This window comes from Pinus tabuliformis, chromosome 7 (assembly GCF_031772625.1).
Source record: "Pinus tabuliformis cultivar Carrire ecotype Pingquan chromosome 7, CPIR1, whole genome shotgun sequence".
Taxonomy (NCBI): domain Eukaryota; kingdom Viridiplantae; phylum Streptophyta; class Pinopsida; order Pinales; family Pinaceae; genus Pinus; species Pinus tabuliformis.
The window spans coordinates 961,521,818-961,545,991 of record NC_142293.1 but is presented as its reverse complement, the minus strand read 5'-3'; positions in this window follow the sequence as shown (position 1 = coordinate 961,545,991).

Genomic DNA, 24,174 nt, shown 5'->3' with positions numbered 1-24,174 from the left:
TACGCAATCATCCAATATAGAAGGATCATCATAAGTGTAATGTCCCATGGTATGGTCAAAACCATTCGTATAACAGAAACATGTGTACAATCACGAATAACACATAACTCCACACAACCTGAGTCATATCAGACAAGACTCAAGGTCTTGTGCTCCATCCCAACCTAACAAAGTACGATTTCTAACATGTGAATGAATGTGTTGAAGTTGAACATGCTGGAAAACCACCTGATTACTGGCCAATTATGTAGATCGTTAACAGGTACGAGAGAAACCACCAATAATGATAATGGATCTTAAGGTATGATATTACAATCCGTGAATGTGATAATGAAGTTGAAGTTGAACACTTGTGGAATCATCCAATTGAAGGCCAATGATGAAACCCTATCGTCGGATGCGAAGAACTTGCCATTAAGGCATGCAAGCTCTAAGGTACTAAAAGGGAGTTTCTAAATCATCTTCCTGGATAATGAGCTGAAGTCAACAGGAAGTGACCCGTCGAAGGAGGGCCATAATGAATCCCCCACCATAGACATGAAATAAGGAATAAAGTGGAATGAAATGAGTAGGATCTAGGACTGTAGTAAAGAGTCAGACAATGTATAGGTAATAGACTGCAGATAAGACTTCTCTTGAACATATTGGTGACATGACTCCAGAGTGTGGCAACATTTGACTCAACATAGGACCAAGGGTCATAATGACGAAGTGGAATAATCAAATGAGAGGCAAAATGGATCACCCAAACCCGGGAGGACAAGTGACTGAGTGAGGATATCTCAAACCCGATAAGAGAAGCAGATGAGTGTCATGTTTAAGAGCGACATGCTTCCTATACAAGAGATGTTTCACTTTCACTTTTCCCCCGCTATTTATAGTGAGTACCTCTTTATTTTTACACAAGATTGAAGAGGATAACATATTCTTGTCATATAAGTTCATTCTTCGAGTGAATCCATCATAGTAAGTTTTGTGAGTCCCAGGAAGGAGAAACTCGGGCTCGTCATGGTGACAAGTCTTTCGTCATTTAATTTTGATGAGTTCGACGGAAGAATAACTCGGCATATTTTTCATATTTAGAGAGTTTGAAAAAGAGTCGAAAAAGAAAACTCCACCAGGTCCCTTTTCATAATTTGTCTCTCGAATCTGAAAAGGTAGAAAACAATATTTGAGAGAACCTCCTGACCATGTTGACCAAGGTGTACCTTTTCTGTAAATAGTCAATCTTAGCCTGAAAAAGGTGTAAAAATATACTGAGTGTACATCAATTCATTTAATTTAACAAGTTTAAAAAGACAAGTACTCGACGATCTTTTCATATTTTTGGAGTCTGAAAAGAGCTGAAAGGGGACTCCACCTAGAGAAACGAGTGGTATGAAAGGACAACAACTAGTTCCAGTAATGATGGAACTGTTCAAAACATGTAATGATCAAGAGGCTAGCTAATAAGACCACTTATCGCAGCTGCTCCTCAGGCACAGGTAAAACAACCAAGTGAAATCATATGATCGACCAAAGAGATGGTGACGATGGAATGAAAGAACCAAGGCTCATCTAGTAAAAATCAGTTGATAAAAATGGCAATCACGAGATGTAAAGTAGAAATGGTTACATTTTTACACAAGCCTGAAACATGGGAAACTATGCTTGAGTATACTTTGAATATGGTTTCATTTTTCACAAGCTTGAAACATGAGAAAACGATGCAGGAGCATTCAGGCGTAGTCAGCAATGTGATGGCATGATCACATGTTGTGACACAAGGGGTTGGAAGACAAGAGTTTAGTTAATTTTATTTACTTAAATGTGTGAGAGTGTTTATTTATTGTCAAAAATGATTAAAAAGGGTATAGTGGTTGATTGATCCTCCCTGTGTGGAGATCAGACCAAACAGTTAGATTTATTTGGTTTGAATAGGATATGAGGGATTGAAAGCTTAATTTAGCATTTGGTTTAGAAAAGAATGGAGTTGAAGAGATTCTTTAGGAGAGAGTGAGAGATTTCTAGATCTGAACCAATTTTGGTTCATGAATCCACTTTTGTATAAATTGTGATCTTTTTGTATAACTTAGAGGTTGGATAGGTTAGCGAGAGAGAGACTAGAGAGGATATATAGGTTAGCTAGAGGTTTGAGAGAAACCAGAGAAGAGAGAGCGAGGATTTCAAGATTGAAACAAGTTATTTTTTATTGATGTAATGAGGCCAGAGGGCCAAAACTCTATAAATTCATTATATTGAATAAATTATTTTTGTGTGTGTGAATGGCCATTTCTATTGAAGTCCTTCGCTTGTCTCTATATTGATGGTTGCGGATTAACTGAGGCGTTCTTCTCTGTTTCTACACTTGAAGTTATGAATAACAGTGTTCAAAGCATAATGGGAACCCTTAGTGTTAATAGCAGTGTTTGAATGCTTTAACCCCTGCCATTTATCCATAGATGCCACAGAGAATTTATATAAGGAATTGAGCATGAAACAGAGTGTGGAGGGGAACTATGTTTATAATGAAGAATTCGTTAAAAATAGGCGAGATTAAGTCCAAAAGGAAGTGACACAACAACGCTCAGGGGTCGTTGGATCCGTAAGACCAACGGACAAGATTGAATTGCTGGGAACAAAGCCAATGTAATATCGTATCGACAAACTTGTTTTACAAAGGGGTGCCTTCAGGTTTAAAGAGTTGTGATTGCGATCACGCCGATATATCGCATCGGCGGAAGTCTTTGTGGATAGGTCGGGTCCTAACCCTTTACAAATGCCGATAGCTACATTACAATATAACGTGGACCGTTGGATCACATACTTGATCAACGACGGAGATAAGGCACGTGCGTACTAACCAGAAGGTGGTTTTCAACAGTGCTAAGTGGATTATCGAGTGGCTTTAAAAGCTGTAAGTGGTTTCTAGAAATAGGACCCGATGGGGTTATGAGTTGTAATTTAAATGGATTTGAAATCTGAGAACAATTGAACCATCCGTTGAATGGACGATCGGATGGATATCGGGTGTGAACAAGTGTGAAGATTAATTTCGAATTTGGACTCGATGGACTTTATAAAGAGGATTTAAATCCATTTGAGATCCGGACTTAAGCCTCTGGTCGGGTTTTTCATGTTTTCAGCGTATAATCGTGTGTTGTGATAACATAATAGTTATTGTTGCGGACTTATAATATTTGTAGTCCGGCCCATGGTCTCGAAGTGGGGATTTCTTTGTTTTCCCGTATTCCTTTGTATTTTGAAGAAGTCGTAAATCCTGGGTTTTAATGTAAAAGCACACATAAAATGCTTCCGATAAATGATGGGGTGGCATTAACCACAGTTCTAGGCCAATAGTTGTATATATGAAGGGGGAATTACCTTTGTGATCGGATTCCGCCATAAAGGGGTTTCCTGCATCATTTGTGGTATCAGAGCTAGCTCAACGCTCTATAAATATTGGTTTGGAAATTGAAATTTAATCTCGGCATATGTATAATTGCACTGAAGAGAATTTGATACAGATGGGGATCAAACTACAAAGGACACTAATATCAGAATGGGGAAACAATGAATCTCTGAGGAAGGTTTGGTAAGAATGTTTATTTTGATAATTTTGCAGGGATGTGTTTTGAATGTTTGAAGAACAACAAGACATTGAAATTTCAAAGGAGAAGATTTTTTCCTTTCAGGAAAATGAAATTTCTGTGTAAGTTGATTGCATGATTGATTTGATTGAGATGAAAGGTTTAGAAGTTAAAGTTGAATAGAAGAGAGGTTTGCTATGGCATTGAAGTCATTTAAATGATTTGAAGAATTTTGTGAAAATTGGGAATGATTGAGGATTGTTTAAAGTATTGTTGAAGACAATCATATTGATAGATAAAGGAACAGTTAGACAGAAGGTTGGATTCAATAGATTTGAAAAGGGAGTCATTACAAGGAACGAATTTTGGAATTTGTAGAAGAAAAACAAGATTTTCTTATAAATAGCTTATCAGAAGGAATTGATAGTGTCTGTCATGAACTGGTAAAATAATTGAAATTCATCTGAAGAGTCGATTATGATAAGTAAAATGGAAAATAGTTGTTGGCTGTATGGAGTCTTTTGAATGGAAAGTCTAAATGAAATAGTGAACAGATGAATCCTTTGGCAAAGATTTAATTGATGGAATGGGAATTAGTTTTAAGACATCTTTGAAGAAATATTGCAGGCTTGAAAGGTACTTTGATGTATCTTGAGACAAGATTGTGCAGGTCAGTGGAAGCAGTGGAATTGCTGAAAGGTAGAATGAATTATACCAACATCATAGCATATGAGCTATGCTAAAGAAGATGGAGTAAGAAGAATTCTCAGATGAGTAAAGGTGACAGTACCCGACAATAAATGGAATTACTGAATGAAGAAGGAAGTGAGCAATTGAAGATGCAAAGCCTAGAGCAAGGAGTATTCAAGAGGAGATGAGAACAACTTCCAACTGTGGTTGGGTAGAAGTTGTTGAGACATCTCCACAATTGTGATTGTGGGTAGAGTTGTCTTAAAGATAACAATTCCTGCAAGAGGAGCGCTGGGTAGAATTGTTAGTTAGTGAAAGGTTTGAGGAAAGAACCAATAGGTGCCAAAGGCTGAACTTAGGAAAGTTTGGTGAGGCATGAAGGAGACTTGTTACAAGTGAAATGGAGAAGGCTAGTTGCAGCTCACTAGTGAACAAGGAAAGTTCGCCAGTGGAAGAAATGGAACTGACTATTGATAGCCATGACAGGGGTACAGAGGAAAGTTAGAAATGGAGGGAAAAGATTGCTGAAGTAGTTGGACTCAAAGGAATGAGTAAAGAATAAAGGGACATAGAGTTGGCTAAGATGAAGGCAGAACTCAGTCATTTGGAGAAGCTGGTATTGAAAGGAAATAGAGAAAAATGGAAATAAGGATTTTATGTGGGAAAAAGAGTTAAATGGCCTGTCAGAGAATTGTTTGCTGAGAAATTAATACTTCGAACAATTGAGAATGAAGGAGTAGAATACATTTGTGAACCAGAGAAAGGATCACTCCTTGGGGAAGGAGACAGTGATGACAGTAATGAAGAACTGATCTATGCAGATCAGAACGAAAGGAATGTGCTGGTAGCATCCTCAAAGACAAGAGGATCTCATATTTTTGGAATTAATTATTTTTGTGAATGTAAAATTGCAGGTATGCAGCCTAATGAATTTGAACTTGTGTATGAAAAGCTGAAAGAGGCAGAGGCAAGAAAACCATAAAAGGAGATGCATAAGGACTTTCAAGACTTCAATTGGCGGAGGAAATTAAAAGGTATAGCTAAATGGTTGTGTCTTTTTAGTGAAAACTTATTGGAATCATCATATTTGAAGGAATTTTAGCATGGATAGAAGATAATTGGGAAATGGAAACAGGAAAGGAAACAGATGCATTGAAGATTTGTGAAGTGAAGAGAAGGAAAGCTGACACAGAGAACTTAGCTGAAGAAGTTAACTCAAGGAAACCTTTGAAATATCAAAGTCTTATCAGAGAAAAGAAAGAGACATTGTTGTCTTATTTGGATAAACTGAGTGTTGGAGAAAGTTGTGTAGAACAAAAAGGTATTCTACAAACTTATGATGAAGTTGTCAAGCATAGTCAAGAAGTTGCAGTCTCAAAAGTTTTCTTTAATGAGGAAGAAATCAGAGATGTTGAGGAAGAATTTCTTAATAACTTGGTGAACTATCAGAATAGTTCAGAGAAGCATGAGGAGCTGATCACTGAGGCTTCAAATGAAGAGCGTTGCATTTTTGAAACTGACATGTTGTGTATGTTTTCAGGTTTGACAGGTGATGAACAACAATTGGACAATGTGCTTATGCATGTTGATGAAGAAGTGAGATTATTGGAAGAAATGGCTAAAGCAGAAAGATTTTGAGCATGTATTTAATAATTTTGAGAATGATGGTATTGACAGGGAAATTGTCATGATTAAAGAAGCTGAAGGTAAGCAAATGAAAGTTTGTGATGATAACCATAATGAAATATCTTCAGTAGAACATCAAAATGAAAGTATTATGGAAATTATGAAGGAATATAAGACGACATTGACAGATGCAAAAGTTCAAGAAGTCTGTGATTTTAAAGTAGATCATTTTTATGAATCTGTAAACCATGGAGAAGCTTTAGAAAACCAGAATTTTGTTTCTAATGTAGGAGAAGATGAAACAATATCATTTTATTGCAATAGTACAAGTATAGAGGATGAAAAGATACTTCATAATGATATGCTCCAAGAAATCCTAACTATTGAATTGTTGAATGATAGTCTTGTGTTAGAACAAGGAATACTGTATAGTGCAGAGGAAAGTATTGGAATGAGAATTGATGACAGTTTCATAACTTTTGCAGAAGGACAATATAAAGAGTTGATGATAGAATCACCTATGAAGATTGAAAACTATAGTTATTTTGAATCTAACAATTGTGATGGAAATTCTGTTTTATACAGGAAGGGGGAGTCATATGCAAATGACATGCTTATTTAATATGAAGAAATTTGTATTTTTCTAGAAAGATATTTAGATGAACCTGATAACATAGAGGAAAGGATTATCTTTGATGATAATGAAAGAGAAGCTGTAGAGTACAAACAACAATTTGTAAATGGCAGAGGTGAAGAAGAATTGGACAAAAATTTCATAATTTCTGTGGTAGAGAGAAATGTACAGCAGACAGATGTCAGTGGAGTTTAGTTAAGAACCAATTGTAAAGAGGAAGTTGAGAAATTGTGGAAGATGAAATCAGATGAGAAGAGGGACAGCAAGGAAGAGAAATTAACAAGAGGAATTTGTATCAGAAAGGAAAGAGGACAACAACAAAATAAAATTTGGAAATCTGGAAGAACAGAAGTGACAGTGGCAGAAGAATTGAATCAACAACATGATGAAAATGATGACCAGTTAAAAAGTAAAGTTTGGGACACTGGATGGACAGCAGAAGGAATACATGACCAGGAGGTCATGGAAACTTTCAAATTTGGGAGTCTGATGTAGGAGCATTCAGGCCTAGTCAGCAATGTGATGGCATGATCACATGTTGTGACTAGCAAGGGGTTGGAAGACAAGAGTTTAGTTAATTTTATTTATTTAAATGTGTGAGAGTGTTTATTTATTGTCAAAAATTATTAAAAAGGGTATAGTGGCTGATTGATCCTCCCTGTGTGGAGATCAGGCCAAACAGTTAGATTTATTTGGTTTGAATAGGATATGAGGGATTTGAAAGCTTAATTTAGCATTTGGTTTAGAAAAGAATGGAGTTGAAGAGATTCTTTAGGAGAGAGTGAGAGATTTCTAGATCTGAACCAATTTTGGTTCATGAATCCACTTTTGTATAAATTGTGATCTTTTTGTATAATTCAGAGGTTGGATAGGTTAGCAAGAGAGAGACTAGTGAGGATATATAGGTTAGATAGAGGTTCGAGAGAAACCAGAGAAGAGAGAGCGAGGATTTCAAGATTGAAACAAGTTTTTTTTATTGATGTAATGAGGCTAGAGGGCCAAAACTCTATAAATTCATTATATTGAATAAATGATTTTGTGTGTGTGTGAATGGCCATTTCTATTGAAGTCCTTCGCTTGTCTCTATATTGTTTGGTTGCGGATTAACTAAGGAATTCTTCTCTGTTTCTATGCCTGAAGTTATGAATAACAGTGTTCAAAGCATAATGGGAACCCTTAGTGTTAATATCAGTGTTTGAGTGCTTTAACCCCAGCCATTTATCCATAGATGCCACAAAGAGTTTATATAAGGAATTGAGCGTGAAACAGAGTGTGGAGGGGAACTGTGTTTACAAAAAAGAATCCATTAAAAACAGGTGAGATTAAGTCCAAAAGGAAGTGACGCAACAATGCTCAGGGGCTGTTGGATCCGTAAGACCAACGGACAAGATTGAATCGCTGGGAACAAAGCCAATGTAATATCGCATCGGCAAACTTGTTTTACAAAGGGGCGCCTTCAGGTTTAAAGAGTTACAATTGCGATTGCACCGATATACCACATCGGAGGAAGTCTTTGTGGATAGGCTGGGTCCTAACCCTTTACAAATGCCGATAGTGACATTACAATATAATGTGGACTGTTGGATCACATGCTTGATCAACAACTGAGATAACGCATGCGCATACTAACCATAAGGTGGTTTTCAATGGTGGTAAGTGGATTATCGGGTGGCTTTAAAAGCCGTAAGCGGTTTCTAGAAACTGGACCCGATGGGGTTATGAGCCATAATTTAAATGGATTTGAAATCTGGGAACGATCGGACTGTTCATTGAACAAACGATCAGACGGATATTGGGTGCGAACAAGTGCGAAGAGTAATTTCAAATCCAGACCCAATGGACTTTATAAAGTAGATTTAAATCCATTTGAGATCCGACCTTAAGCCTCCGCTCAGGTTTTTCATGTTTTCAATGTATAATCGTGTGTTGCAATAACATAATAGTTCCGGGGTTTTAAAAGGAATAAAGCAAAGGATGAGCAGACCCGACGATTTTATTGTTGCGGACTTATATATTTGAAGTCTGGTCCATGGTTTCAGAGCGGGGTTTTCTTTGTTTTCCCATATTCCTTTGTATTCTGAAGAAGTCGTAAAACTGGTGTTTTAATGTAAAAGAACACATAAAACGCTTCCGATAAATTATGGGGTGGCATTAACCACAGTTCTAGGCCGATAGTTGTATATATGAAGGGGGAATTACCTTTGTGATCAGATTCTACCATAAAGGGGTTTCCTGCATCAGAAAAAACTATGCTTGGATTTGGTTTCATTTTTACACAAGCTTGAAACGGAAACAAACTATGCTTGGGTTTGGTTTGCATGCCCCTAGCATAATGACTCAATTCGAGGTACATGCCCCCTAAGCTTCATCTCATTCACCTAAGTAGACTACTGGTTACTAACAGGTAGATGGAATGAAGGTTCACTTACGAGATCAAGTGAAAGACTCAACTGGGATTTTATGAGATCTAACCAAAGACTCGAATTGGAAGGGGATTTGTTTCATTTTTTAACGAGCTTTACATAGGAAAAGAACCATGCTCATGACACCTTGTTTCATTTTTTACCGAGCTTGACTCAAGTAAAAGAACTCTTCTCATGGATACCTATTTCATTTTTTAACGAGGTTGACATAGTAAAGGAACTATCCTCATAGCCCTTGTTTCATTTTTTAACGAGCTTGACACAAGATAAGGAACTTTGCTCCATATCCCTTGTTTCATTTTTTAAGGAGCTTGACACAGGACAGGGAACTTTTCTCCATGGTCCTTGTTTCATTTTTTAACGATCTTGACACAAGACAAGGATCTCTCCTCTATATACTTGATCATAGACAAAAGAGGCCATGGCTTCCAAGAGGTTCTCATCAGATGGGAGAAGAAGACTCTTGAAGGGATACATGTCCAGGGATCCAAATGAAAAATCGGGCCCCAATGCCCCCAATACATGGTGTACTACATCACTTTATAGATAATCAGTAGATGTGGGCATGGAACATGTGGCCACGTAATTAACCTGTGGTGAGGGTGATACCCTTGCATATGAGAACTATTTAGGGATGATGGTTGATGGGGAGTTGATTTAGGACTAATGAATGTAAGATGATCAATGATCACAATGCTTCCTTCATGTGGGAAACACATCACTCGAAAGAGGGAAGAAACAAGGGCTCCCATGACATAAACATAGTCACGGCCAAGGAGTAGATTAAAATATAAAGGGCCTTGGACAACCATCATGTATATATAGACAGTCTTTCCTCCCAAAGTAATAGGTAACTTAGGAAGGATCCCTAATGGCTGACTGGTTCCTTTATTAAAAGATAATAGATTCTGGGTGATGGGGACAAGCTAAGGAGAACCTAAAGCTTGCCAAGTAGTTGAGGACAGGATGCTAACAGATGCGTCCTTGTCTATGACTACGCTAGTTACAGCCATATGGTAAGCTTGTACTATGATCTAGAAAGGCACATAAGACAGAATGTGATATCCTGCCAGTTGACTCCAATCAAAAGAAGTGAATAAACTACTAGAAGGGGGTGTCATAGGAACATGAGAACTACCCTCTTGCTTTATGGGAACATGAGAAATACTCTCATGCACCTCGGGAATGGGAGGATTTCCCTCTAGTTCATTTGAAACTGAGAAAACTAGAAGAACCTGAGTGGTATGGGGTTCACTCTCTACCGGAAAAGTACGGTTAACTGAAGGAGGAACCAAGTCTACCATTTTCTTGAACAATGGTTGGTCGAGAACAAACTTATGAGACTCACTTTTAGAGAGAGTGGGGTTGACCAAAGATAACTTTTGATCAATCACTGGATCAACTACTGAAGGATCAAGGGAAAAATTTCAATAACCAGCTGGAAAACAAGGTTGGGAAGTAGTAAGGTTTTCCAACTCTTTGGAAGCTTCATCTAAAAGAGGATAAAGGTGAATGGGATGATTACCTTCACGTGACTTATAGGGAAATTTGAGTTTTCCCTTTCCCCATGGACTTTTCTAGTTGAAGGTCTATCACCAACATGATCTCCAGAGGCTGGTGACAAAGGTTGATGTGAACCTATGGACCATACTTCTAAGACTTTGGGAATACCAGGACAATTTCGAAGACGCTGGTCACCCTTAGATAACATGCAAGAGAATTTTACTTTCCAGGGCTCGTTGGAAGATTTTTCTTCATTATTTGCATCCGTAGCAATGGTTGCTTGGTTGCCCCCTTGCTTATTTTGCTTCTTATTATTTGGTCTCTTCTTCTTCTTAGCTTCATGATTACTAGAATCCAGACTTTCACCAGGGGAAGAGGAAGAACAAGGTGAAGAAATAGGCGAAGAAGACAAGGGGTCAACTTTAGGATCAACATGAGGTTGATGTTGTTCAGGTGGAGGAGAATTTGGTTGAAAATAAATTTTGACAATCGGAACCACCGAGGTCGAAAATAACCAAACTAGCAGACCAATGGTCAATCCAGGAAGGGACAACATCGCCATATAGGGAGCACACCAATATTTCCAAAAGAAGGAAAAGAAATAGGATTTCCATCAAAGGGGTTTCCTTGACTAGTAGACTCAGGAAATGTTGCCATTGGTACCAACCTAAGATCTACTAAGGAGTATTTCCACAGAAAGGATGTTGTTTCGCAGTCAATTAATTTTAGAATTTGAAACAAAAAATTTGCCTTTTCATGTTTTAGGAGTAGAGAAAAGGACGAAAAGGTGATTCTAGTCGCTTTCATTGGTTTAGCAAGCTTGAAAGGACAAGTGCTCGATGATTTTTTCAAGTTTAAGGAGTTAGAATAGATCGAAATGACTACTCAAGATACTTTAGGCAAAAGGGACTACCAAGTAACCGTGAACTGCAATATACAACTTAGCTAATAAATTTGCTAAGGACTTGATGTATGTGCAGGCAATCTCCCTGAGTACTGTTTTCGGTGTATCACATTTACAAGGTGGCAGACTCGACTTCCTATTAATGAAGGTTTGCAACCTATAAGTGTTATCAGGAAATCTAGTGTCCACTTGGAGCTGCTAGTCCCACTAAGACTGGTAGCTATCTTAGAAACAAACAAACTAAAACTACTTTCGCTTTCCTTTATGAGAAGTATATAAGAGGGGAACAAAGGACACCAACCTCAGTCTTGTGCTTGGTTCCTTGCTTGGTTCCTCTCCCTTCTGATAGATCCTTGCCGCTTTTCTTTCATCTACCCAGCTTCAAAGAGAACCTGTGGAATCAAAGCAACATAATACTATCGAAGAACAGAGATCTACAATCATAAACAATATAGGACCAGATATATATTAACCACACAAATGCATATATCATCAAACATACAAGAATGTGGAGGAAAAGTTGAATAGCTTTATTAATATCAAGAATAGCAAAGAGGATTACAACCAATTGTTTTGATCCAGCATCATCCTCCCAGCATGAAAGCCCTTTTTCACCTCATGAAAAGCTTAGATCACCCAACACTATGATATTCCACCAAGAAACCAACAACACTTCCTGACAAGATACAAAATTCCAGCCCCTGGATCTCTAGGATGAGGGATCCATATAGATGATTGTAGGGGGGTGAGTTAGCTTCTGGGATTTTGATTAGTGTCCTATCTCTGATAGTTCTTGATTCCACTTGGAGATTGATGATCTCTTACTCATCCCTGGGCGAATTCAGAGATGCAAGTGTCACAGGAGAAGTTTTTGGAAGATTCCATGACAATCCACCTTGCAAACTGTCTCTGCCATTTGTCTACTCTCACCCATCACACCCTATAGAAGGGCTTTCCAATATGCATCGCACCCTTTTCACTGAGCAGGTGAGATGCATTGCACCCTCTACACTGGGCAGTCTGTATGGTCCAGCTTTGACCAGTTCTGAGCAGTTTTCTGTGGAGAACTTCTGGGAGATGATATAATCAGCTGACCTTGTTCCTTTAGGGTGTGAAGCAACACTTTTAGGGACTTAGGAGCCCTTGGTTTATGGACATGTATGATTGGGGTTGCAGTGCCCAAAAATGTCTATAATAGTTTCCCCCTAAAGCATGAGGTTGTTAATCTTTTGATGTCGGGTGGAATGATTTATCATGAGGATCTGAAGTTTTTTTCGAGCTGGAAGGCAACCTGTAATAAGATACAATACAATACATTATCTTCATAATATTTTTCACGATTTAGCTGAGGCGGGCATTCCCATGCTCAGCTTTATAAATTCATTTTCATGTACATAAGACAGACAACCGTCTGTGTGGGAGACTGATGATTCTGATAGAGCCATCATCCTTTGATTCGGATGATCATCTGTGCAGCAATGATGTACATTTGATGTCCTTATTTTCCTAAATATATCGCAGCCCGAATGGATGAAACTAGATCCAGGGTCTTCAAACTCGTCCAATATTCACTCGGAGTACAAGTCGATCCATGTGAAAAATGTTCTGGAGTTGAACATGGAAAGACATCGCCTGATTACCAGCCAATGATGTAAGCTGTTAACAGGCACGAGAGGAATCACCGATAATGATGATGACCCTCAAGGTACGACAGTACAATTCATGTGGTGTGAAAATGGGACTTCGCATCGAACACCATGAAAAATCTCTCGGTTGAAGGCCATTGATGTAAACCTGTCGCCGAAAGTGAGAAACTTGCCATTGAGGCATGCAAGCTTCAAAGTACTGAAAGGGTTGTTCCTAGGTCAACTTCTTGGATAATGAGTTGATGTTGACAAGAAGTGACCCATCATAGGAGGGCCTTAATGAATCCCACATCTATGACACGGAACGAAGCAAATGACTTTTGGAGGAGAAAATGATCTGATGATATAGGGTTCAGTGTGGCAGTCATGAAAGAATGAGTGTAAAGGTATTGCAGTGGATGAGACACAAAATGGGTTGGTGAATTATCTGATCGACTTCTCTTGAACATATCGGCGACACTTGAAATGGATTGGTAGCGTTAACCCCAAAGATGGATGTTACAGTGGACCAATGGTAATATGACCGGTGAACGGAGTAACCCAACCCGACTCAGACATGGAGTGAGAGTGTCATGTTCAAGAGCGACTTTGCTACCAATAAAGTTTCTTCAAGTTTTCTTCCCAATTTTTCCCCAGTCATTGTTGACCAGTACCTCTTTATTTTTATCAAGCTTGAGGAGGATAACATATTCTTGTTCTATAATTTTCCCTTCGGGCAAACCCGTTGCTATGTTTTAACGAGCCTAGCGACAGTGAAACTCGTTCTTGTCTATATGGACAAGTTTGTCGCTATTGGTTTTAACGAGTTTAATGACAAAGATAACTCAGTCCTTTTCAATTTTAGAGAGTCTGAAAGGGACGTAAAGGAAACTCCAATAATCCTTTTTCGTCATATAATCCCTTAAGTCTGAAAAAGTATAAAATAATACGAAAGAGATGAATTTTCGATAATTTTAACGAGCCGAACAAAACAAGTTCTTGATCTTTTTGTGTAATAATCCCTCAGGTCCAAAAAAATTAAAATCTAGAGGAGGGATAGCACTCCTGGTAGCTTTAACAAGCTGGAGAGGCCAACTGCTCGGAAATCTTTTCATATTTTACGAGTTAGACGAAAAGAGCTTAAAGGAGACTCGTTTTTTGAGGAACGATTGATAATTTTAGGTAGCAGCTGATTCCAGGTAAGGTTTGGAATTTTCCAATCATGACAGTGTCACAAGGATGGCTAATAGGATCACTCTTCGCAACTGTTCCTCAAAAAGGGGTAAACAATCAAATGGAGGTGAATAATCAGCTAAAACAGAGTGGAGGTGATGGTAAGAACACGACCAGGGCTCAAAAGCTAATGATAATGCATTCACAATGGTTATTTACTGGGGATTGGTTCATTTTTTAATGAGCTTAAACTCTGGGGGAATGTTTTCTCATTGCTAAGGTTTAATTTTTAACGAGCTTGAACTTCGCATAAAAACTGCTCGTGGTGGGTTTATTTTTTAATGAGCTTGAACCCTGTGGTAACACTGCTCATGGCGGGTTTATTTTTTAACGAGCTTGAACCCTGCTATAATACTGCTCGTGATAAGTTTGCATGCCCCCAGCACAATAACACAAATCGAGGTGCATGCCCCCCAAGCTTCATTGCATTCAACATGGTGGTTGGAATGAAAGTTTACCTTCGAGATCTTTGAAAGACTCGACTTGGAAAGGGAGTTGTTTCATTTTTTAATGAGGTTGACACAAGATAGGAACCTTCCTCAGAATCCACCGTATTTATAGTATTTGATAGAAAATAAAAAACTGAAGGATGATTAAGGTTGCTGGAATAAATTTCGTGGTGATTCGGAAGATGGGAACAATGGTGGTAATCTTCCCATGGTGCCTCTCCTATCATCTTTGATTGAATGATTCCTTCATCTGTAGAATGTACATGCGACCAAGGATCTGAAGAGGTGCCATATTCTTTAGACCTATCTATCCAAACACTCGATGAGCATTGATTTGGGTTTGCCCCCCAAGCCAAGAAAATTGATTGCTACAATATTTCGAAAATGGCAATGATCCATGCTGTCAAAATGTTCAGGAATCTTCTAAATCTAGAAGATATCATATTGCAGGTTCCCACCGTGGCCACTTCCGCCAGATTCTTTGGAGGCGGTAGGGAAAAAGTACCCATTAATATAGGGTCTTTTAGTAGGCCTACTCTGATATTTTGAAGCGAATGAGGGCTTCCATGGATCATCGGAATGCTTCCCGTAACTTGTGAACTGTTGGGGAGAAATGTTTGCTGGTTGATGATTGTAATACTTCCTTGGAAGGGAAATGCAATCTTCCTAAAGTAGGTCGACACAACGACAACCATAGCATATATCTAGGGCCTTCCCAGTAGGATGTTGTAATTGAGGTTTCCGTCGATTACTTCAACATCTACTTCTACTGTTTTTCCCCCCAGTTCGACTTGCAAGTTACTTAAAATCCCATATGGGGTGTATGTTCGTCAATCAAATGCTTTTAATGTCGTCAAAGATTACGACAAGGGTGGAGATCATAAATTTTTCCAGCAACTCATCGACATAATACATGTGGATGCCCCCTCATCAATAATTGTTCGATGAACAGTTTTGTTGAGGGATTTCACTTGAATAAGGAAAGCTAGTTGAGCTGGTAACTGAGGGTCATATCCTTTGTGATTAAAGGACACAAGATTGGAATCCATTGGGTCAATCCCACCTATCGCCAATAATAAAGCCTGCTTTTGGGAGGGGCAATTTTGCAGTACCTCAAGTGTCGACATAGCAGATGGCGATTGGGCCAGATCCTCCACTATATTATAATGTTGTGCTGCTCTGGCACGAGGATTAAATGTCAGTTTGTGTGCTACTCCTTTTGGCGGCTTTATTGTTAGTTCAGGAATGATGGGTGGCACAACTTCGGTTGAAGTTGTTGTCGAACTACTAGGTTGATCATTAGCCTTGTTGTCCGACAGCTGTGGATTCCCGTAATCTTTGTTCCTTGTCGATATCAAAGCATAATTTTGTTGCTTCAAAACCGACAACATTCACACTTGGGACGAGGAAGCATTGTCACTAGCAACCAGATTTGTTCCTGGATTTGGAAATGGATCAGTTAATACTGCCGAGGTTTTTGAACTCTTGAAGAATTTCCTAAGCTCAACTTTATGTGGACAATCTCTCATCCAATGATCCTCATCACATATAAAGCATGGATGACTTGGTTTCTTATCTCTAGAAGGGTTTGCAGAAGATTTTTCAGAAGATGACTCCTCCTGTTTCTTCTTCTTCCCTTTATTTTTCTTCTTGCCTCTTGGTTGCTTCGGTTCTTTGCCTTTGTCAGTTGACACGGAATTTACGTCTGAGGTGAGAAGTTCCTCATTTTCATTTTGACTTGAAACCGTACGAGCCTTCTTTGATGCAGCCTTTACGGTTTTCGTGCTAGTCGTACCTATCACACCATCGCTGGCATGAGAGTCCTTGTTCGATTTAGGAGTGGGAGGAATGGAAAATTCCAGTCTAGGAGCATCAGGGATTTTATCGTAGAGCGTGCCAAACTGAGTATAAACCAAGTCTAGATATTGCGCACGAGCAATAACCTGCTCTTTAGTGACAACTCCTCCCTTTGCCACATCTTTTGTAATAGAAGGTAATAATGACTTAATAAACCATTCAGCGAACAGTTGATAAGGAACATACGTTTTTACCATTCTACGACGACATCGCCACTCATGAATATGATCAGATATGTGAGTGGCTGTCGTTTGCTTGAAATTGGTAAGAAGCTCTGTTCCCGTTTCGTACCTTATGGGTAACTGAAAATGGGTTAAAAAGGTTGTGGCTAGGGTATTGAAGTTATCAAATGAAGCTCTAGGCAATTCGATATACCATTTTGCTGCCGGACCAGTTAACATTCGCTGAAAAAGGTGAAGCCTAATTGAATCATCATTTAGAGTGTTAGATGAACACCACAGATGAAAGGTCATCACATGATTCGATGGGTCTTCACTCGGATTTCCATTAAATTTAGGAATATCTGACGGAAGTTTATGAGGAATCGCTGGCCACCAAGGGGCATAAGAAATTGGATCGTTCGTTAGCCGATTTAGATCCGGTAACTCTAAAGTCGCCACGAAGGGAAATTGTTGATTCAGGTTCGGTGAACCATACCCAGGATAGGATGGGATTGCCTGAGCAGTTGGTCTTTGCATACCAGCATAATGCATTTGATGCTGGTAACTTTGGTAAGGTTGATGGGCATGACCATTATGATATGATTGATGTTGACCGTTTTGAATATACGGCTGCCCGTTACTTGCAAAGACTTGGTGCTCAGATCCTTGGTAAACTTGTTGGAATTGTGGTTGTTGATATTGCACCAGCCATGGTTGTGAGACCATGTGCTGTTGTCCAATATTGGCTGTTTGACCAAGATAAGGTGTAATGGTACCCGTTTGAGCCTGGGTCACTCCAGTTAAGGAGCCACTAATCGATGATTATGGTGGCGTCGTAGGGACAAGGGGCTGTTGGATTTCGACCTGAGAGACTTGACTTTGGCATACAACAGGTAACGCTTGTACTTGCTGATGAGCCCCAATTTTTGGTACAATTTGGGCTCATTTGGCCTACTTGCTCTTCTCAAACCATTCATTTTTTATTGCTTATGCATTCATTTCTTGGTTTATTCGTGTTGTTTGTAGGAAGAAGGGTAGACATTCTATCTACGTGACTAATGCATGATGCTTTCAGGTTTTTGGCATTAAAAGGGAGAAAAGACAACGAGAAAGGAGACAAGGAGACAATGAGGTGGCACTGCTGGTTTTTAGGAGAGGATGTCCACGGTCTTGGGGACCTTCCTCGTGATTCCCACCATAGCTCCGAGCTCCAATCCATCTCCCCACCGAGCTTAGAAGCAGCCAGCTGTTCTACAGGAACATCAGTTATAACTGTTCTACAGGAACAGTAGTTATGACTGTCCTACAGGATCAGTAGTTAAACTTCAGTTGGACAGCCGAGCTCCTAAAATCAAGGACACCTGTTGGATGATCGTTTTTGCATAAATACTGAGGCCGTAGCCTTGGATAGAAGCTTTTTGAACCTTGGCATTATTCTTGTAATTTGGAAGTACGAGCTACAGCTCGGTTTTGTAAGCCATTTTGGCATGTCATCAGACTTTCGTTTATGAATAAAGGCAGTCAGATTTTGGTCTCATTCTGAGTTTCTAAGGGAGCTATAGCTCTCAGTTTAGGGCCCAACCTGAGAGCAATAGATCTCCTCGGTGTTGTAATGTGTTTGCATTTCGTTCCAGCACTTTGAGTTTGTTTACTTTCACATGCAATTCGAATTTACAGTTTGTTAATTTAGTCTTTTTCATGAGTTTAGATAGGATTAGTTTATGGTGATTTGCTTTCAGTTGCTTAAGTTCGATAGGAGGATAGTTATAAATCATTGGAGCTCCAGCAAAAAGGTTGTAAAGGCTCACTGCCATCTCTCTTAGGGATTGAGGTGCAGTCCATAACCAACCACCAAAAAGAAACGCAGTTCTTCTCACTTCCATGCAAGCTGCAACATAGACATTTTCGTTGAAGATCCATCCATGCATTTTTGACATCGAACCATACTTCCACATTTCACTTCCACGCATAAGTTTCATTTCTTGTTTTCCATTTCTGTTCATAGGTTTCATGGCACAGTTATCATAGGTTAATGAATTTCTCGTTTTGCTGCATAAGTCATTTGTTTCATTTACGCTGCTCCTTAACAATCCACTTCCTTCTTCTTCTTCTTGATCTATCCTCAAGTCCTATTCAGCCTCTGTCCAACTCATTTACCCTCCAACTCATCCATTATTCACTTAGCTCCATTTACTTACACTTTCGTTGATCCCATCCTTCCAACCATCAAACCTCTGCATGCACTCTTCCTCCATCTGATTTCTCTGCTCCTGAGCCATCACCAGCTCCATATCCATCTCACCTATCCTTCCACACCACTACAACACTTCACCATCTCCCAAAACCTCCACGGCCAATCATCCTGTAGAATTGCACAGACTTCCTGTAGAAACCCCTGAGTTTCCTGTAGGATCCCCTGCAGACTTCCTGTAGAAACCTGCAAACTCGGTTGCTGAGCATCCGAACATGGTAGGCTTCTGTGGACTGATGCTGGAGACCCTCTGGGACCTCCCTTAGCCATCCTGACCTTGCCCATGCTTCCCTTCCATTCCAATCGCTCCTGCACAACCAAACCCTAATCAAAAGCATCATCACAATAAATCCAACCACTCAATGAAAAAGTACAAAAACATGATTTTTCAGATGCAAGTAGCTTAGATGCATGTATTTCAGTTCACTGCAAGTAATGGCATTATTGGTAGTTGTTTCATTCACAGTTTTGCATAGTTAGGGTCTAGCTAGTCAAATTAGGGTTTCCTAGGGTTTCCATGCTTTCTTGGTTTTCAGTTTCCTTCTGCAATTAGACTAGTCTCCTTTGAGTTAGCTTTCATCCATCATTGATAAAGCTTCTTCTGTGAGCCTATAGAAGTTGGCTTGAGCCCTAGCGGACTTGTGCCAGCTGACCAAGTGACAGCTGCGACAAGAGCTAGTACTTGTGCATACAGCACCGTCGCTTCCAAGTTTGTACGAACTACCGGGTTGATAAAATTAAGAGACAGGAAGCTCCAGGAGTTGTAGCATTATTGCTACAATACTGGAGCCCACCATCTTTTTGGCGCCGTTGCCGGGGAAGCGTCAGAGTATTAGTAATTGTTGCTTTTCTTCTATTTCCTTACTCTTGCCTTCTGCTGAGTAGCTTACTTCATTTCCATTCTGCAAAAGTAGTATAGACTTTTCCTGCTTTCATAGATTAGCATTTCCTGCTTTCATAGATTAGCATTTCCTTTCTGCAAGCGTAGACTATCATTTCCTTTCTGCAATTTCATTTGAGCAAAGTAGATTAGTTCTTTCCTGCTTTCACTTAATTTTGCATCTTTCATAGTTAGTTGTAGATCAATCTGTCTCAGTTTTGCAGGTACCAAAAGAAAAGCAAAGCAAAAGCAATCAAAAAGAAAAAGAAAGTCTTTTCCATTTCATGCCTCGTAGGAACCGAGATAGATTAGGCAAATTCCTACCGAACACCCCCACCACATCACTGAGTCACCCTTCTCTCTTCTTTGGTGACAGTGACCCAGAAGAACCTATAGGTGAACAACCTAAGATATCCAAAGACCCTATAGTAGAGGAAGAGTTAGAGACCAATCCATCTGAAGCTATGGCTGACAATAGAAGAGAAGATGAGAGAATAGAAGGTGCCTTCCCCATCCGAGAGACCAATGGAGAGATGAAAATGAAGAACATTAGCCCCTCTGCCTTACCTCACTTCCATGGGCTGACCACTGAAGATCCAAACACCTTCCTATTTGAGTTTGCTGTCCTTTGTAGAACCTATGACTATACTGAAGATGAGAAAAAGTTGAAACTTTTCCCTTCCATTCTCAAGGATGCAGCACTACGCTGGTTCATGGGTTTACCTGGGAATAGTATCACCACTTGGGCTCAGATGCAGCAAGCTTTCAACACCAAGTACTGGGATTACTGTAGGTCCAAGGAAACAAAGGGGGAAATCTTTCGGATGTCCATGGGAAATGATGAGTCCTTAGAGGATTATGAGGAGAGGTTCCAACTAAGCTATAAGCGGGCCAGGTGCACACTTGACCCTGAATCCCTCAAGTTGGTCCTGCTCCGAGGAGTCCCTGAAGACCTCTTAGATACGCTTCACATGTTAGCTGGGGGGGACATTTACCAACTGCCTTATGAGGACATCAAGACAGTGTTTAGAAACCACTCCAGGGCAGCTCGGAAATGAGGAAGAGGAAACCACCTCTCAACTAGTGTCCCTTTCTCCAAACATGAACTTGCAAATCAATTAGAAGATCTTAAGAGTGAGGTGAGACAAACCATTGCCATGCAGCTTGACACATTCAGGATTCAGTAAAAGAAAGAAGAGGCTGAGAGAGCCTTGGCTGTCTTCTGCCCTAGGTGCACAAGGAGGCACCCTAAGAATGAATGTCCATTGCATTCGGTCGAAGTGTGTTTCGTTTGTGAGGAGGACCATCCCACAAATCAGTGTCCAACCTTACCTGGGTTTAAAGCCATGTACCAAGGGACAGAAGCTCCCACAGAGCCTCTCTATTATCTCAACCAAAGGAGGCCACAGGGATCTAGACCTTATCAGCAGGGGATGCAAGGGGCATCTCAAGCTTATTACAGCCCCAACCAATCGACTCCTATGCCTTCCTGGGGTCCCCCTGCTCATCCTTCATGGTCCATGCCTCCTCCATGGTCTTATCCACCTTAGTACCCCACTCAACCTACTTCTCATTCATATCACTCACATACCCAGCCTCAGCCTCAATGGAATGCGCCTCAGTCGGGGTGGAGGCCCCAATACAACACTCCTCCTGCCATCTTGCCTCCACCACCAGTTCAACCTCAGCCATTGCCTCCTGCTCCTCCAAGGCAGCCTCAAATGCCTGCTCAACCGAACCCGAACCCCAACAATAGACAGGCCCAACATGTATACACTGGGGAAACCTCATGCCCTACCTATGCTGTGGAGATCCAGGAGATCAATCTTCGATCTGGAAAGACTCTACCAGATCGCCAACCTCCTCCCCCAGAGGATGAGGAAGATAAACAGGAAAGTGAACCAAAGGTTATTCCACCCTTTCCTGAGAGACTAACAGCCACCACACAACCCAACCCAGAGGAGGATGAGCTTTTGGGTGAGCTCAAGCAGTTGTGTGTGAAAATACCACTTCTCCAAGCCATCAAGGATGTGCCAATATATAACAAGCTGGTTAAGGAGAAGTGTTTCAAACACCCAGGCAGACGAAAGAAAGATGCCTCCACTAACAATGTCATAGGACAACTGTCTGACCTTATGCTAGGACAAGTCATCTGCCCAAAGTACCTAGATCCTGGAAGTCCTGTAGTAGATGTTCACATCAATGGCACCATTATACCTCACACCTTGATTGATCTGGGGGCTGCCATTAATGTGATGACCAGGGATACCATGCTTAAGCTTAATCTTCAGGGCTCCTTGAGGAAGACCTTGACAGTACTGCAATTAGCAGATCGATCCACCGTGACTCCCGAAGGGATTGTGGAGGATGTCTTGGTCTCTATTGACTCTTGGGAATACCCTGCAGACTTCCTGGTTCTGCAACCAAAGGCCAAGCTTACTGGATATCCTCTCATTTTGGGAAGGCCTTGGTTAGCTACTGCAGATGCTTACATAAGTTGTCGTGCAGGAAACATGACCATCAAAAATGGTCCCATGTCCAAGCAGCTAGTCCTATACCCTCCTGGCCAACCCTCCTTGGAGCATGACTTACCACTCTGGTTGGAAGAAGGAGAGGAAGATGAGGTGTACTCAGCACCTCTGTGCACCTTAGATACCGCTAGAAAAGACCCCCCAACCGAGGATGACTTGATCGAGTCCCTGATCCAGAATCCACCTTCCAGTGCACTCCCCTTAGAGAAATTGGTGGAGGATGCCCAAGCTAGCACCTTAGTGGATCTTTGTACAACCAACCCTGTTACTCCCAGAGTCAAGAATGTGGAGTTCGGCCCTGAGAAAGCATTGAAGATCAGCTCCTCCCTATCTCCTTCCCAGGAAAAGGAGCTGTGTAGTCTGTTGGCCAACCACCTTGATGCTTTCGCTTGGAGCTATAAGGAAATGAAAGGAGTCCATCCTTCGGTATGTACCCACCATATATACATCAAAGAGGATTGTAAACCGGTTAGGCAACCTCAGAGGAGAATGAATCCAGCCCTTAAGGACGTTGTCAAGGAAGAATTGCAAAAACTGTTGGATGCGGGATTCATCTACCCCATCTCAGATAGTGAATGGGTGTCCCCTCTAGTGTTGGTTCCCAAGAAAAATGGGAAATGGAGAATCTGTGTGGACTACCGAGAACTGAACAAAGCTACCAAGAAGGACCATTTCCCTCTACCTTTCATAGATCAAGTGTTGGATGGACTGGCAGGAAAGAAGTTCTTCTCTTTCCTGGATGGGTTTAGCGGGTACAATCAAATCCAAATCAGCCCGGGAGACCAAGATAAGACCACCTTCACTTGTCCTTGGGGTACCTTTGCCTATCGAGTCCTTCCCTTTGGGCTATGCAATGCTCCTGCTACCTTTCAGAGAGCTGTCTTGAGCATATTCTCGGAGCTGGTCCATGATGCAGTAGAAATCTATATGGATGACTTTACTCCTTATGGGGCCAACTTCCAGGAAGCATTGTCCAACCTGGGAAAAGTCCTAACCAAATGCACTGAGATGAACTTGTCCCTTAGTCCTGAAAAATGTGAATTCCTAATGACTGAAGGGACCGTGCTAGGCCATACCATTTCTTGCCAAGGATTGCAGGTGGATCCTAACAAAATTGCTCTCATCAAGAGGGTTCCACCTCCTCAAAAGGTCAGGGATGTCCGGAGTTTCTTGGGATTAGCAGGATACTACCGGAGATTCATTAAAGATTTCAGCAAGCTAGCCTCGCCATTGTTTGGCCTGTTGGCAAAAGATGTGGAGTTTAATTGGACTGACGATTGTCAGAGGGCTTTAAATGAATTAAAGGACAAGTTGGTGTCAGCCCCAATCCTGAGAGGTCCAAACTGGGCCCTACCTTTCCACATCCACACTGATGCCTCGAACAAAGCCATAGGTGCAGCTTTGGGACAAGTTGAGCAGAAACTCCCATATGCCATTTACTTTGTTAGCAAAAACTTGTCCAAAGCTGAGCTGAATTACACTGTAACCGAGAAAGAATTCTTGGCTGTGGTCCATGCATTGAACAAGTTCCGACATTATATTACTGGTTACCAAACCTTTGTACATACTGACCATGCTGCTATTAGATATTTAATGAATAAGCCAGATGTGAATGCTCGTATTATTAGATGGTTACTTTTATTGCAGCAGTTTGATCTAACCATTGTTGATAAACCAGGTAGAGAAAATGTTGTTGCTGACTTTTTATCTAGATTGGATTTGTCTGCAGATGAGGATGGAACAGTGGACGATCAGATGCCTAATGAACATCTGTTTTCTATTTCAGTACTCTCTCCATGGTTTGCTGATATAGCAAACTATCTTGTTTCGGCACAGTT